The sequence below is a fragment of the Dermacentor albipictus genome, chromosome 1 (assembly GCF_038994185.2).
Source record: "Dermacentor albipictus isolate Rhodes 1998 colony chromosome 1, USDA_Dalb.pri_finalv2, whole genome shotgun sequence".
Taxonomy (NCBI): domain Eukaryota; kingdom Metazoa; phylum Arthropoda; class Arachnida; order Ixodida; family Ixodidae; genus Dermacentor; species Dermacentor albipictus.
In genome coordinates, this window is record NC_091821.1 from 321,188,641 (window position 1) to 321,203,521 (window position 14,881).

At 47.5% G+C, this 14,881-nt stretch overlaps 1 protein-coding gene across 2 annotated transcripts in view; it reads left to right on the plus strand.

Annotated features, from left to right (window-relative positions):
* Positions 1-14,881, plus strand: part of HDAC4 (histone deacetylase 4) — a 337,065-nt gene continuing 322,184 nt past the window's right edge. For both annotated transcript variants that reach the window (XM_065453150.2, XM_065453156.2), the window contains exon 1: positions 1-477. The gene's annotated coding sequence lies outside the window, so the exon portion shown is untranslated. The remainder of the gene's footprint in view (positions 478-14,881) is intronic.

Genomic DNA, 14,881 nt, shown 5'->3' on the forward strand with positions numbered 1-14,881 from the left:
GCTGGAGCAACTTTCGCTTTCTGGCCTGCCCTCCCCCGCACGTAAGTGCTCGAGGGAAAATCCTCCGCCCTGACCAAAATATCTCCCACCCGTAGTCCCGCGCCCTACTGTGCCGTTGGCCGTGTGTCTTCCCGTGTCCGCAACAACATTCCTTCAGGAGGATCAAGGACCCACCCTACGACACCGTGTGCAACCACCGTGCGCCCGACTCTGGCTAGCTGCAACCACCGCGCACTCCACGACAAGTGATTCGCGCGATGTGGCGCAGACAGTTGGTGTCGCTCGTCAGAACCGGGAAGTTGTCCAGCACGGATGCACCAAGGTCGTAGGGGATTAAAGCGCCGTCGCATCGTGTCATATCGAGCCGGATTCCCCGTCCTCTTTCCGTGGCCGCCCGCTGCGAACGGACTGAAGGGGATCGACGAAGGGCAGCGGCATCGGGCCTCGGCGGCAAAAAAAATGTAACGGCGTGCCGAGGTGGGTCCCACTGGCGACAGCCGCGCGTCTGCGCGGCTGTTGTCGCTAATAACTGTCGGCAGATGTGCGCCAGAGGGTAACAACCCCTCATGGGTTCTAGCTTGCAGCCTGGCGCTCTCCTTCGGCTACGGCGCGCGCCTCTTGTTTCGCGTTTATTATTCTTGTGGCATTGCATAGTTTCAACGTGGGCTATTAAATTTTCCATGGTGCGATAATTCATATAGTTGGCGAACACTTACGTAATTCGCACTCGACAGTTATCTGCGGGGGGAGGGCGGAAAAATGGAGAAAAAAAAGCAAGTGTTGCGCTATTCGTATCTATGCTCTTTTATAATCTCATGATTAATGAACTAGGTCCAAAAAGTAAGGAAGCTCTGTTGAAAGCAGTAGAAAAAAGCCTAAAAGATAAGCTAATACCAGACAATCTGTTGGAAATAAAGATATATTCAATTCAATTCAATTCAGTTAGCGACAATTGCCAATTGACCAGAACTTTATTGATGTGTCCTGACCGTTGACCATTACATCTGTGTTATACACGTTAACAATGCAGGCAATTAAAGCTGCAAGCATGGGCATATAATAATGGCATTTTGGGAGAACTTCAGAATGGCTTCAGAATAGGTAGGCGTCTGGATGATAATTTATTTGTCCTTGCTCAGTCTATTGAAATATGCAGAGTAGAAAGGAGACCGTTATATGCGGCCTTTGTAGACATTACAGGAGCGTATGACAACGTAGACCGCAACATTCTGTGTGATATTCTAGAAGGGGAGCGCTTGGACGACGATTGTATACAGCTTTTGAGAGAGATTTACCTAGAAAATGCCGTCTGCGTTGAATGGGAAGGGATGAGGAGCGAGGAAAAAAGCTCATATCAACAAGGGACTGAGGAATGGGTGCCCTTTATCACCACTGCTGTTTGTAATGTGCATGGTGAAGATGGAAAGGGCGCTAGATGAAAATAATTAGGGGTTTAATTTCTCATACAAACAGGCGGGTACAGTAGTTGAGCAGCAGCTTCCAGGTTTGTTTTATTCGGACAACATTGTGTTGCTAGCTAACAAGCAAAGTAATTTGCAACGCCTAGCTGATATCTATGGACAGGAAGGCGAGAATTTAGGTCTGAAATTTAGCGCTAAAACATCAGGTGCTATGGTATTCAATGAAAACAGTGAACAGTGTCAGGATTGGGGGCTCAATCCCTTCGTCCGTGGTCCTTTGCCAAGATTGGAGTACGGCATGAATTCGAAGGTAGCTGGCCCATGCCGTCGTCCAACTTATTTACGCTGAGATCGTTGATGAAGTGAAGAACTGCTTCTCATCGAGAACGAGAAAAAAAGGGGTTTATTTACAGAAATTAACTCAGTCTAACATGACTGTTTGAGAAAAAGAGTATTAGTCCAACAGGACTGCATGAGAGAAGTGACTCAGTCTAACATGACTGCTCAAGAGAAGTGTCCAACATTCGCACAACCACAGTTTTTATACCCTCGATCCGCCGGTCCTACGACGCGGCGGCTGTTCGTTTACACATCACCAACTCGCAGCTGCTCTGAAGATCAGTTTACAGACACAAAGGCACACACATTCCGTACACAGAGGCAACCGCACGGGGTGCCGTTCCGGGAAACTGTCGTTGTCGATCGCGCGTCGCTCATTGTTCCGAGCCACTCCGAACCGTGAGAAGCACAAAAATAAGCCGTTCCCGCGGCAGCTTGACCAGGCGGGTCAAATCAGCTCCGCGTGGAATCATTGTCCACACACCGAACTCGTCCCGTCACAATGTCGAAGGGGCTGGAGGGAGGCGGCGGATTCCAGCGCAAAGGTCGCTTCTTTGAACGCCTCGCAGCTGCAGCGACGGAGAGGGGGAGGTGCGCGTCTTGCACCCCTTGTCGTAATCGGGTGGCAAGGTGGCAATCTTGTTGCGCAACTCGCCGTTCTTGACAGCGCCTCCATGGCCCGAAAAGTCTCGACTGTCTAGCGCTGACAACCGCTAGGCAGGAAGAGAACGGCTGCTGGTCAGGGGGGGGATTGATGTCTTGGCTCGCAGCGACCACCTGTGCATTGATGTCACCGCCCCAAAACATCCAACAAGGACAGGCAACTGCAAAATGAACCCCACAACACGGCTCTGCGCCGAGATGACGTGCATTGGCTCTCACTTTAAACTCGCTAGGCTTCAAAAAAAACAACAACAACATAAGTGCAGAAGCAAACAAAAAATGCTGCATTTCGCTATGCCAATTTCTGAAGCAAATTCCTGCTGACAAATTCAGCAATCATGGAGGGAATCCTGCTAAATGAGAGGGGATCTTCTTCGCTGAATAAAATTAACACTAGTAACCCTAAAATTTAGGCGGGACCCCCAAACGCAGAATTCAAATTAGCCTGCTCAAACCATCCGCATTGCTATGCAACTTTCCCTTCTTATATCTAACGGAGAAGTTGTACTCTTGGAGAGTGAGGCTCCATCGGAGCAAGCGGCCGTTTTTGTGTGACATTTGATTGAGCCACGTCAGAGGACAGTGGTCGGTCTCGAAGATGAACTTCGCTCCGTACAAGTAACACGACAACTTCTGGGCGGCCCAAACCAAACAAGCGCATTCCTTCTCTGAAGCGCTGTAGGCTTCCTCTCTTACATTTAGTTTACGGCTGGCGTAGAGGATAGGATGCTCCTCGTTATCGTCGCCGACTTGACTAAGTACCACGCCCATACCTCTGTCGCTTGCGTCGCATTGAACTATGAATTCCTTTGTGTAGTCTGGCGCGCGAAGCACAGGGCGAGAAACCAATAGCGTCTTCAAACTTTGGAAAGCGTTCTCTTTGTCCTTATCCCAGTGTACGTTACTCGGTGCACCCTTTCGGAGGGCGTCTGTTAATGGACTTGCCAATTGCGAGTAATTCGGAATGTACCGTTGATAGTACCCCACAAGTCCCAAAAATGAACGAACGTCCGTTTTCGTGCGCGGCTGAGAAAAATCTCCAATCGTAGCTATTTTCAGCTCAGCCGGCCGTCTCATGCCCTGACCAACAACATGGCCCAGATAAGTAACCTGCGAACAACCAAACCTACACTTTTCCGCTTTCATCGTTAAGCCGGCTTCCCTCAACCGTGAGAACACCTGTTTGAGGTGCGATACGTGTTGTTCCCAGCTGTCCGAAAAAATGGCTACATCATCAAGATAAGGTAAGGCGAACTCCTGAAAGTCTTTTAGGACAATATCCATTAACTTAGAGAAGCTAAACGGCGCGTTCTTCAGCCCGAAGCTGAGTGCGAGAGGGCGAAAAGTGCCTACAGGCGAGATGAATGCAGCATAGCGGCTGGCACTTTCTGAAAGGGGAACTTGCCAGTACCCCCGCACGAGATCTATAGTTGAAATGTATTTAGCAGCGCTAACTCTTTCAATTCGTTCCTCAATGTTGGGTATCGGGTACAGCTGATCCCTAGTGATCGCATTTAACTTCCTGTAGTCAACACACGGACGAGGGTCCTTGTTAGGGGTTTCTACGAGTATTAGCGGTGACGTGTAGTCACTCTCAGCGGGCTCAATAACTCCCAACTCTAGCATGCGCTGTATCTCTGCCTCCATAATCTCTCTCTGTCTTGGAGACACCCTGTAAGGTTTTGATCTTACTGGTTCGGTAGAGGTCAGCTCAATTTCATGCGTTATCAGTTCGGTTCTACCCGGCCGATCGCTGAATCTGTCGAGATATTCCCCTAACACCCCTTTTAGCTCATCTAGCTGCTCGGGTCTTAGAGCATGCGAGCTTACCGAGTGTTCTACTACTTCTTCTAGGCCGATTTCAGAGTTGGAGGTTGCCCTATCCTCCTTAAACTTGGTACCGATGCCATCCGGCTCTTTGACAGTATAGTTAACGACTCCGCTCCGCTCTACATACGGCTTCATCAAATTACAGTGATATATCCTCACTTCCTTCCTGCGACCGGGCATTCTCAAAGCATAGTTAGTTTCTGAAAGTTTGTGCAACACTTTAACGGGCCCGTCCCAGTGAACTTCAAGCTTGTTCTTTCTTGAAGGTTTGAGGATCATTACCTGGTCTCCGGCGTTAAACGTACGAAGCCTCGCATTCTTGTCGTAATAGAATTTGGCGTTCTTTTGAGCTAGTGCCATGTTCTTTCCGACTAGTTCTTGGGTTGCGCTTAGCCGTTCCAGTAAATTTAGCACGTATTCAACCACGGTTGGACTCTCCCCTCTTTCCTCCCACATCTCTCTTAACATTCTCAGTGGAGACCGGAGTGTCCTCCCATACACTAGTTCTGCTGGTGAGAACCCTGTCGCCTCATGTGGAACCGTTCGCAAAGCAAACAAAGTTGCCGGCAGACAGTTCTCCCAGTCCTCCTTGTGCTCGTAACAGAGCGCACGCAAAACTCGCTTAAGCACCGAATGCCACCTCTCTACACTGTTTGACTGAGGGTGATAGACAGAACTGTGTATTAACTTTACCCCGCACTTTTGCAAGAATGTGGAAGTCAGTGCGCTCGTGAATACTGACCCTTGATCTGCCTGAATTTCGGCTGGAAACCCAACTCGTGCAAACACTGTCAAAAGCGCGTCTACTACTTCAGTGGAGCTGAGCTCTTTCAAAGGGATTGCTTCTGGAAACTTGGTAGCCGGACACAGCATGGTAAACAAGTACCTGTAGCCTGATTTTGTTTTTGGAAGAGGCCCTACCGTGTCTATTACAAGCCGTCTGAAAGGCTCTGTTATTAAGGGCACTACCTTCAGTGGAGCTTTCCAAGTCTCTCCTGGTTTACCAGAACGCTGGCAGGCGTCGCATGATCTTACAAAGTTTTCTACATCTTTGAAACAGCCAGGCCAGTAGTATTCCATAAGCAATCTTTCCTTTGATTTGTTTATGCCTAGGTGGCCGGACCACCCATTTCCATGACAAAGACTCAAAAGGTCCTCCCTATACTTAGTAGGTATGACTAACTGATCTAAAATCTTACCCTTTCGATCTCTGTAATGCCGATACAACAATCCTCCTCTCTCATGTATCGTTACGTTGCGCCTAGCAATGCCTTCTTTAGCTGTGTCACGTAATTTAGCTAAGCTCTCATCATTCTTTTGCTCGGCTGCCAGTGACTCTCTATCCACGCGTAAGAGTTGATCAAAGTTCTTTGAGGCCGGTGATAACAACGACCCTGTCTCGCTTGTGAGCGCGTCTGCTTGCTCTTCCTGCAGGCTAGAACTCTGACACTCTAGTGCTACGCTCTCATTGAGCTGGTCAACTGGCAGGCTCTCCTCAACTGTTCTTTTGTCCCTCGGGCCTAGCTCGGATTCGGGTATTGAAGCTATCCCCTTTTCTGCTTCAGCTGGAGGAGCTTGAGCATTTTCAGCCGAAAGCGCCGCGATCTTACGAGCTTGGCCTCGGGTCAATGCCTGTACTATGCCCTCTCCCAGTTTGAGCCCTCTGTCACGCAGTAACTGATTCGAACGATTCGAAAAGATGTAGGGATACTGCAGTGACAAAAATTTGGAAACTGCAGCCTCAGTCTCTAGCTCCCCGAATGGTCCACTGATTTTGACTTTGGCCATGGGCAGACACACGCTGTGTTCTTCTACAACCTGTTTTATCCATGCTACTTCTCCGGTGAAGTCATCTACCATCACGTAGGACGGATGGACAATGTCCAGCGTGGCGGCACTGTCTCTTAGCACTCGGCATGGTTTTCCATTAACTTGCAGGTCGTGGAGATATGGACTTAAAAGTTCCATATTCTCATCCTTTTCCTCCACGTAGGAAAAAACTACGCTAGGCTTCTCGCAGTTTACAGCTATATGTCCCAGTTTGTGGCATTTGTAACAGCGAATTGGTCTAACAGATTCGAATTTTCTTTTCTGTTCTTTTTGTGTGGTTTCTCCGTTAAGTTTCTCCTCGCTCTTTTCTGCGGGCTTTTCCGCCATGTCTACAGGCTCTGATCGTCTAGTTTGCGCACCCTTTTTGAACGGAAATGGTTTCCGCGGTCCATTTCGACCGTCCCAGTTTCCCTCCTCGGCGTTCAACTTTCTACGGGTTGCGTACTCTTCGGCTAATTCAGCCGCCCTTTCCACAGTGTTTACATTACCTCTGTCTTGCACCCACAGTTTCACAGCTTGGGGAATGGTTTTGTAAAACTGCTCTAGACACATGCATTCAATGATCATGTCTCTGCTGTCGTACGCTTCCGCGCTTTTAAGCCACTCGACTAGGTTGGCCTTTAAGCTATATGCAAACTCCGGATAGCCCTCGCTATCTTTCTTGCCTGTGCTCCTAAACCTTTGCCGAAAAGCTTCGGCTGAAAGGCGGTATTTCTTCAGGAGACTAGCCTTAACTTTTGCATAATCATATGCATCCTGCACACTCAATCTGGCGATTACTTCCGCCGCCTCACACGGCAACATAGACAGCAACCGCTGTGGCCATGTACTCGGGCCGAAGTTCATCTTTTCGCAAGTCCTTTCAAAATTGCTTAGGAACAAGCCTATGTCGGTCCCGACCTCAAATGGCTTTAATAGCCTGTCCATGCGGTACGATTCTGCCTCACTTGATCGTCCCAGAGCGCCTTCACTTCCTTGAGACATCTCCAAACGTTTGCTTTCAAGTTCCAGTTGCATTTTTCTTAACTCGCGATCTTTATCGCGTTCCTCCCTTTCTTTATCGCGTTCCTCTCTCTCTCTATCCCGTTCCTCTCTCTCTCGTTCTTCTCTTTCTTTTTCCCGTTTCTCTCTCTTTTTGAGAAGTTCCAATCCCATTTCAATATCTTGCTCACTGGCCTGATTGGAAATTAGCTCCCATAATTCCGATTTGAGCATTTCCTTGCGTACATCTAGGCCCAGTTCCTCACCAACAATCAACAACTCGTCTCTCAGCAGTGTCCTTAACTCCATGACTGCTGCTTTACTGCCTTGATTCTGCTCTCTAAATCTAGCTAGGAAAACACAACCTAGCTAACACACAACAATCTAGCTTCCCTACTGTTCTAAACAGAACAACCAAAAAATGAAGCCTAGAGAGTCAAAGCAAAAACCAAGCACTCACCGCAGATACAGCACCATGTCGCAAAGTCCATCTCACCGCTGTCAGCCAGTTGTCAGGATTGGGGGCTCAATCCCTTCGTCCGTGGTCCTTTGCCAAGATTGGAGTACGGCATGAATTCGAAGGTAGCTGGCCCATGCCGTCGTCCAACTTATTTACGCTGAGATCGTTGATGAAGTGAAGAACTGCTTCTCATCGAGAACGAGAAAAAAAGGGGTTTATTTACAGAAATTAACTCAGTCTAACATGACTGTTTGAGAAAAAGAGTATTAGTCCAACAGGACTGCATGAGAGAAGTGACTCAGTCTAACATGACTGCTCAAGAGAAGTGTCCAACATTCGCACAACCACAGTTTTTATACCCTCGATCCGCCGGTCCTACGACGCGGCGGCTGTTCGTTTACACATCACCAACTCGCAGCTGCTCTGAAGATCAGTTTACAGACACAAAGGCACACACATTCCGTACACAGAGGCAACCGCACGGGGTGCCGTTCCGGGAAACTGTCGTTGTCGATCGCGCGTCGCTCATTGTTCCGAGCCACTCCGAACCGTGAGAAGCACAAAAATAAGCCGTTCCCGCGGCAGCTTGACCAGGCGGGTCAAATCAGCTCCGCGTGGAATCATTGTCCACACACCGAACTCGTCCCGTCACAATGTCGAAGGGGCTGGAGGGAGGCGGCGGATTCCAGCGCAAAGGTCGCTTCTTTGAACGCCTCGCAGCTGCAGCGACGGAGAGGGGGAGGTGCGCGTCTTGCACCCCTTGTCGTAATCGGGTGGCAAGGTGGCAATCTTGTTGCGCAACTCGCCGTTCTTGACAACAGACAGTGTCAATTCAGGGCCGGAAAATACCTCGGGTAAAAGAATATAAATACTTTTGTATATGCCTAACGAAGGCGATAGATATCTGGAAACACAGGAAAAAAACAATATCAGCAAAGAGGAAGAGAAATGCGGCCATAATGAAACACAGAGCGCTGTGGGGATACAATAGGTACGAGGTGCTCCGGGCTATGTGGAAAGGTGTAACGGTTCTAAAACTTTCATTTGGAAATGCGGTTGTTTGCTAGAAATCAGGGGACTCGATGGCAACCAAAGGTCAGTGGGACGCCTCGCATTGGGTGCTCACGCGGAGACTACAAAGGAAGCTGTGCAGAGTGACATGGGCTGGACAAGCTTCGAAGTGAGAGAAGCTCACAGTAAAATTGATTATGAAGAGCTACTGAGGAATATTGAAGAAAGTAAATAGTCTGGGAGTGTTTTCAGGTATTTATACAGGAAGAACATTGATTCACAGTGGAGGAAAATAACTAGGAAGCTCACCAACAGGTATGCGACCTGTATGGTGAGCAACATGGCGACAAAGGCCATCAAGCGGAAAGTCAGAGAGGCTGAGATAATCTCATGGATGGCGGCAATGGAAAAGAAACCTGGCATGAGTAACTACTTAAGAGGAAAAAGACGAAATCAGGAAAGAAACAATTTATAAAGTTCCCTTGGAGTTATCATAAATCGTTTCTTTCCTGATTTCGACGCGAGATCAAGGTGCCTTAGAACACGTACTTATAAAGCGAGATATAAGAAGGAAGGAGAAGCATGTGCTTGCTGCGGTAAAGCTAGGGAAGCCATGGAGCATGTTTCATTAGAATGTGAAGATATCTGCCCAGCGGTCGATTTTGGCACCTCTGGCCTCCTTCAGGCCCTTGGGTTCAGCGAGATCAGGGCGAAAATAAACATTTACGCAGTAGAGATTAGTAAGCGGCGATAGGAAGGTTGTTGGAAGAAAAGTAGGGAAACGACAAACAACGGAGGCGTGCAAAAACAAAGTTCACAATAGGGGTTCAAAAAGTTTGGTTATGGGAATTCATCGTGGGTTTTCTTTCTTTTCCTTTTTTTTGTCTTTTTTAACATAGGTAGGTCACTAGGCAATATAGTAAGAGCTTGGTGGCGCAACCCACTTCCGTCCGTTTCAAAGGGGACGCTCATAGCGCCCTTCCATGTATCCGTCCATCCTGTTCTTGCGTGGACCGTCTTAAATGGGCATCATCAGTTCCACTCACATCGTTCTCCCATTCTAAGTTATTTCTGTGACTTTACCACATTTAATACGTTCGCCTTTATGTCCAAGCAGATGCTCGACTGCAATCGAGCGATCGCTCTCACATTGTTATATGCGTTACAGGGTGTTTCAGCGAACGGATTCCAAAATTTTTAAAGATTGCCTGTGTCAGATAGCACAATTCTAGTCCATGAGCTGGTCTACTAGAAGAGGAGGACATTACTTGCACAAAAATTGAAATGCCTAATCGACCATTTAAGAAAAATTCACAAAAGAAGTTTTGAACTTAATGCCTAAGGCACATATTGCAAGCTACACATTCTTGCAGGTCAGGCTGCGAGGTGTGTCCACTTGAAGATAATCCTGCGAATGACACCATTTGGGAGATCTTGTAATGTTTGGAGTCGGGCATGAATTAGATGCTAGCTGGCCCATGCCGTCGTCCAACTCATCCACACTGAGGATGTTGTTGAAATGATAGACTTGTTGTCATCGAGAACGAGGAATATGGGTTTATTTACAGTATCTACATAAGGACGTTGCAATTCATCAGTCTAGCATGACTGCGAGAGAAAGCACGCTTAGGAGCCGCGCAACAGTTCTTTAAATACACTCTGTCCTCCCTAGATCCCTAGGTGAGGGAAAACGTTCGACCAGAGTCATCGTAGCCGAGCCGCCTTTGAGGGTGAGGGCTTACACACACACTTCCACACAACTTTCACTGCCCCTCCGAGGCGAGACGGTCTTCGCAGAACTGGGTCTTGCCCTAGGGAGGCGCCTCTTAATCCCGGAGCTGACACCCGCAGAGTGGCTGCCGTGGTTCTCCATTGTCTTGCGTATTGAAAGGCGCGTGGAACGGGGCCACCAAATACATTCCTTCAGGATATTCCCCGCTCCCGACAGACCAGGTCGGTGATGGCAAGTTCACTAACAAAGCCTGGTTCGCCGAACTCGTCTCGGCATTCCGGCGACAAAGAGTTGCTGACTCGGCGTATTTTCCTCCTCACAAAGTCAGTAGCTGCAGCAGACATCGTGACGCCAAGAGGCTGCGGAATGCCGCCTTCTCGTCCTTTCGAAGCAAGTCTCCAAAGTAGACTGTTAAGAACGGCCAGCTGAAGTGGAAGTTTTGCCAGCCAGTTGCGACAGTGGCTGCAACTTTTCTTGGAACGCCACCGTTACGCTCTAGCCTCGTCGCCGTTGTGCCTGAATGCGATCGGCGGACGAACTATTGTTACTGAGCCCGCCACCGCCGCCCTAGTCTGCCGCGAGCGCAGGAGTGCTCGCGGGAACGTAGTTCGAGGCTCCTTCCCACGCGCCGTTCAAGACGCAAGACAATGGGCACCTGGCGGCGCGCTGCGGGGGTCAGCTCGGGGAATAAAAGGCGCCTTTCCTGAGGTAAGCCCCGAGTTCTACGAAGTCCGTCTGACGTCGGCTCCGAACCGTGAACCTCGCGCAAAGAAGTGTGTGTGTAAGTCGTCCCGCAGCGAGGCGAATTGTTTACGATGACTGGACGGCCGTTTCCCTCACCTTGGGATCGAGGGAGGCCGAGTGTTTATAAACCGCTGTTGTGTGGCTGCTCAGTGCACTTTCTCAAGCAGTCATGTTAGCCTGATGTACTTTTCTCTCGCAGTTATGCTAGACTGATGATATATATATAGGTAAATTACTCACACAGAAGGAAATTTACATAAGAATAGAAATGAGTTCGAGCACATACGGCAGAAATTGTCAGCTCCCGACTGGAAGCTTACAATTATCCTTGAAAAGAAAGGTGCACAATCAGTGCATTTTACCGATGCTAACATATGGGGCAGAAACTTGCAGACTGACAAAGAAGCTTGAGAACAAGTTAAGGACCGCTCAGAGAGCGATGGAACGAAGAATGTTAGGCGTAACGCTAAGAGACAGAAAGAGAGCGGTGTGGAAAATGAGAGCAAACGGGGATAGCCGATATTCTAATTGGCATTAAGAGAAAGAAATGAAGCTGGGCAGGTCACGTAACGCGTAGGTTAGATAATCGGTGAACTGTTATGGTTATAGAATGGGTACTAAGAGAATGTGTCCTAGTAGGATTCCTCTCTGGGTTCTACTAGGACACAAATACCCAAGAAAGTGGATGGGGAAAGGCCACCGCGGTAGCTCAATTGGTAGAGTATCGCACGCGAAATGCGAAGGTTGTGGGTCCGGTTCCCACCTGCGGCAAGTAGTTTTTTCATCCACTTTAATTTCCATTGATGTATTGTTTCTTTATTTCACTTCTTAAGCACAAGCAATTTCCCCTATGTTGTCCTTGGTGTCAGTGTTTGTTGGCTTCTTATGATGTGACTATATACACACACACACACACACACACACACACACACACACACACACACACACACACACACACACACACACACACACACACACACACATATATATATATATATATATATATATATATATATATATATATATATATATATATATATATATATATATATATATATATATATCCCTGTGCGTAATTGACCTATATAAACGAAATTCTTCACAGACTCTTGAGGCTCAATGGCGATTCTGAACTCTTGTTCCCTTGCCTGGCTATTGATCATTATCTTTTTCTGCATGTTAATCTTCAACCCCACTCTTTCACTCTCTCTGTTAAGGTCCTCCATCATTTTTTGTAACTCGTCCCCAGTGTTGCTGAACGGGACAATGTCATCTGCAAACCGAATGTTGCTGAGATATTCGCCGTTGATCCCTACTCTTAAGCCGTCCCAGTTTAATAGCTTGAATACTTCTTCCAAGCACGCAGTGAATAGCATTGGAGAGGTTGTGTCTCCTTGTCTGACCCCTTTCTTTATAGGTACCTTCCTACTTTTCTTGTGAAGAATTAGTGTAGCTGTGGAATCTCTGTAGATATCTCCCAAGATATTCACGTAAGCGACCTGCACTCTTTGATTACGTAATGCATCTATGACAGCTGGTGTCTCTACTGAATCAAATGCCTTTTCGTAATCTATGAAAGCCACATAGAGAAGGTCATTGCACTCTGCAGATTCTCGATTACCTGATTGGTGACATGGATGTGATCCATTGTAGAGTACCCTTCCTGAAACCACCCTGTTCCCTTGGTTGAGTGAAGTCGAGTGTTGCCTTTATTCTATTGGAGATTATCTTGGTGAATATCTTACACAATACTGGAAGTAAACTAATGAGCCTATAATTTTTCAATTCTTTAACGTCTCCCATATTGTGGGAGAGTATAATGTTGGCATTCTTCCAGTCCTCTGGAAGCTTTGAACTCGAAAGACAGTTTGTATAGACGGCCGCCAGTTTTCCCAGCATATGTCTCCACCATCTTTGATTAAATAGACTGTTAGTCCACCTTCCCCTGCCGCTTTTCCCCGCTTCATGTCTTACAAGGCCCTTCTGACCTCATCGATAGTTATAGAAGGCGTCTCTGCAACCTGTTCATTACATCTTGGAATGGAAGTATCGTGGCTCCTCACGGTACTTACTGTACAGGTCAGTATAGAATTCTTCCGCTGCTCTTACTATATATTCGAGATTACTGATGATATTACCCTGCTTATCTTTAAGTGCATATATTATTAGCTTGTGCTTTGCCAAGTTTCTTTCCCTCTACATGATTTCGTGCTGCGTCCATTCTTTACGGCTTCCTCCGTCTTTCTCACGTTATAATTTTGAATATCCCTTATTTTCTCCTTGTTGATCAGCTTTGACAGTTCCGAAAATTACACCTGATCTCTTGAGTTGGAGACTTTCATTTTTTGTTGTTCCTTTATTAGGTCCTTGGTTACTTGGGAGAGCTTACCTACTGGTTGCCTTGGTGCCTTACCTCCGACTTCAATTGCTGCTTCTGAATCCAGCCTAGTTACGGTTTCATTCATTGCCTTTATGTCACCTTCATCTTTCTGTTCTAAGGCAGCATATTTGTTTACAAGTGCCAACCTGAATTTGTCTGCTTTTACCCTTACTGCGTCTAGGTTGGCTTTTTTTTTTTCTTGACCAATTTTACTCTTTCTCTCTTCAAATCGAGGTAAATCGTAGCCCTCACTAACCTATGATCGTTGCACTTTACCCTACCTAACACTTCTACATCCTGCACTATGCTGGTATTGGCAGAAAGTATGAAATCAATTTAAGTTCTTGTATCACCATTAGGACTCTTCCAGGTCCACCTTTTGTTCCAACGCTTCCTGAAAAAGGTGTTCATGCATTACTTGCAGTTTCTTCCTTTCCGCGAATTTCACCAACATCTCTCTTGGAGTGTTCCTAGAATCTACGCCGTAGTTGCCAGTTGCTTAGTCACCAGCTTACCTTTTTCCCACTTTTGCAATGAAGTCGCCCATGACTATACAGCATAGCGAGTTTACACTTTTCGCATCACTAATTCAACATATTCATAAAACTGGTTTATTTCTTCGATGTCGTGACTGGAGGTTAGAGCGTAGGCTTGTACTACCTTTATTTTATATCTTATTAAGTTTTATTACGACCGCAGTTACTCTCTCATTACTGCTGTAGAATTCGTCAATGTTGCCCGCTATGTCCTTATAGATTAGGAATCCTACTCCGAACTGCTTCTTATCTGGCAGTCCTCTGTAGCAGAGGACGTGGCCATTTGTCAGCACTGTATAAGCCTCACCAATTCTTCTAACCTCACTAATGCCAATAAATATCCCGCGCAATGCCTAAAAATTCCTCAAAGAGTCCTACTAGGATAGCTTCACTCGAGAGAGTTCGGGTGTTAAACGTTGCAAGGGTCAGTTTCCATTGGCGGATTGTCCGGGTCCAGAGATTCTTAGCACCCTCTGCTGCGTCAGAGGCCTGAACGCTGCATTGGTCACGTGCCCCGCAGCTGCTGGGAACTTTGTGGGAGCGTCGCCACCTGTCTGTCGCTTTTTCCGTCTTTTCTGGCTTATGCTAATTCGGCCTCGCCTAACGGTAAGAGTGGACCTGTTCATATTGTTGAAGAATAATTCACTGACACAGGTCAACTTATTTTTCTCTTTAGGTTCTCTTTAATATGTTCGATGTCGAGCTGGGGAGCGGGCGCGTGGCATGCACCGTATCTTCCTCCTACTCCTCCTGCAGCTCAGTCCCGTCTTGGCCCATCTGTAATAACGGCTTAATGTGCGCTCTCCTGGAGCGCTGAGGCGTCTTCTGCGCGAATGATCCGCGGCGAGATTTCTTCGTTGTGCACTCAGCAGCCGCGGACGGAGGAGGATACGACGCGTACCACGTGGCACCCTTCACGCTTGTCGAGCACGGCGGGTTCGTTATCCGGTGCGG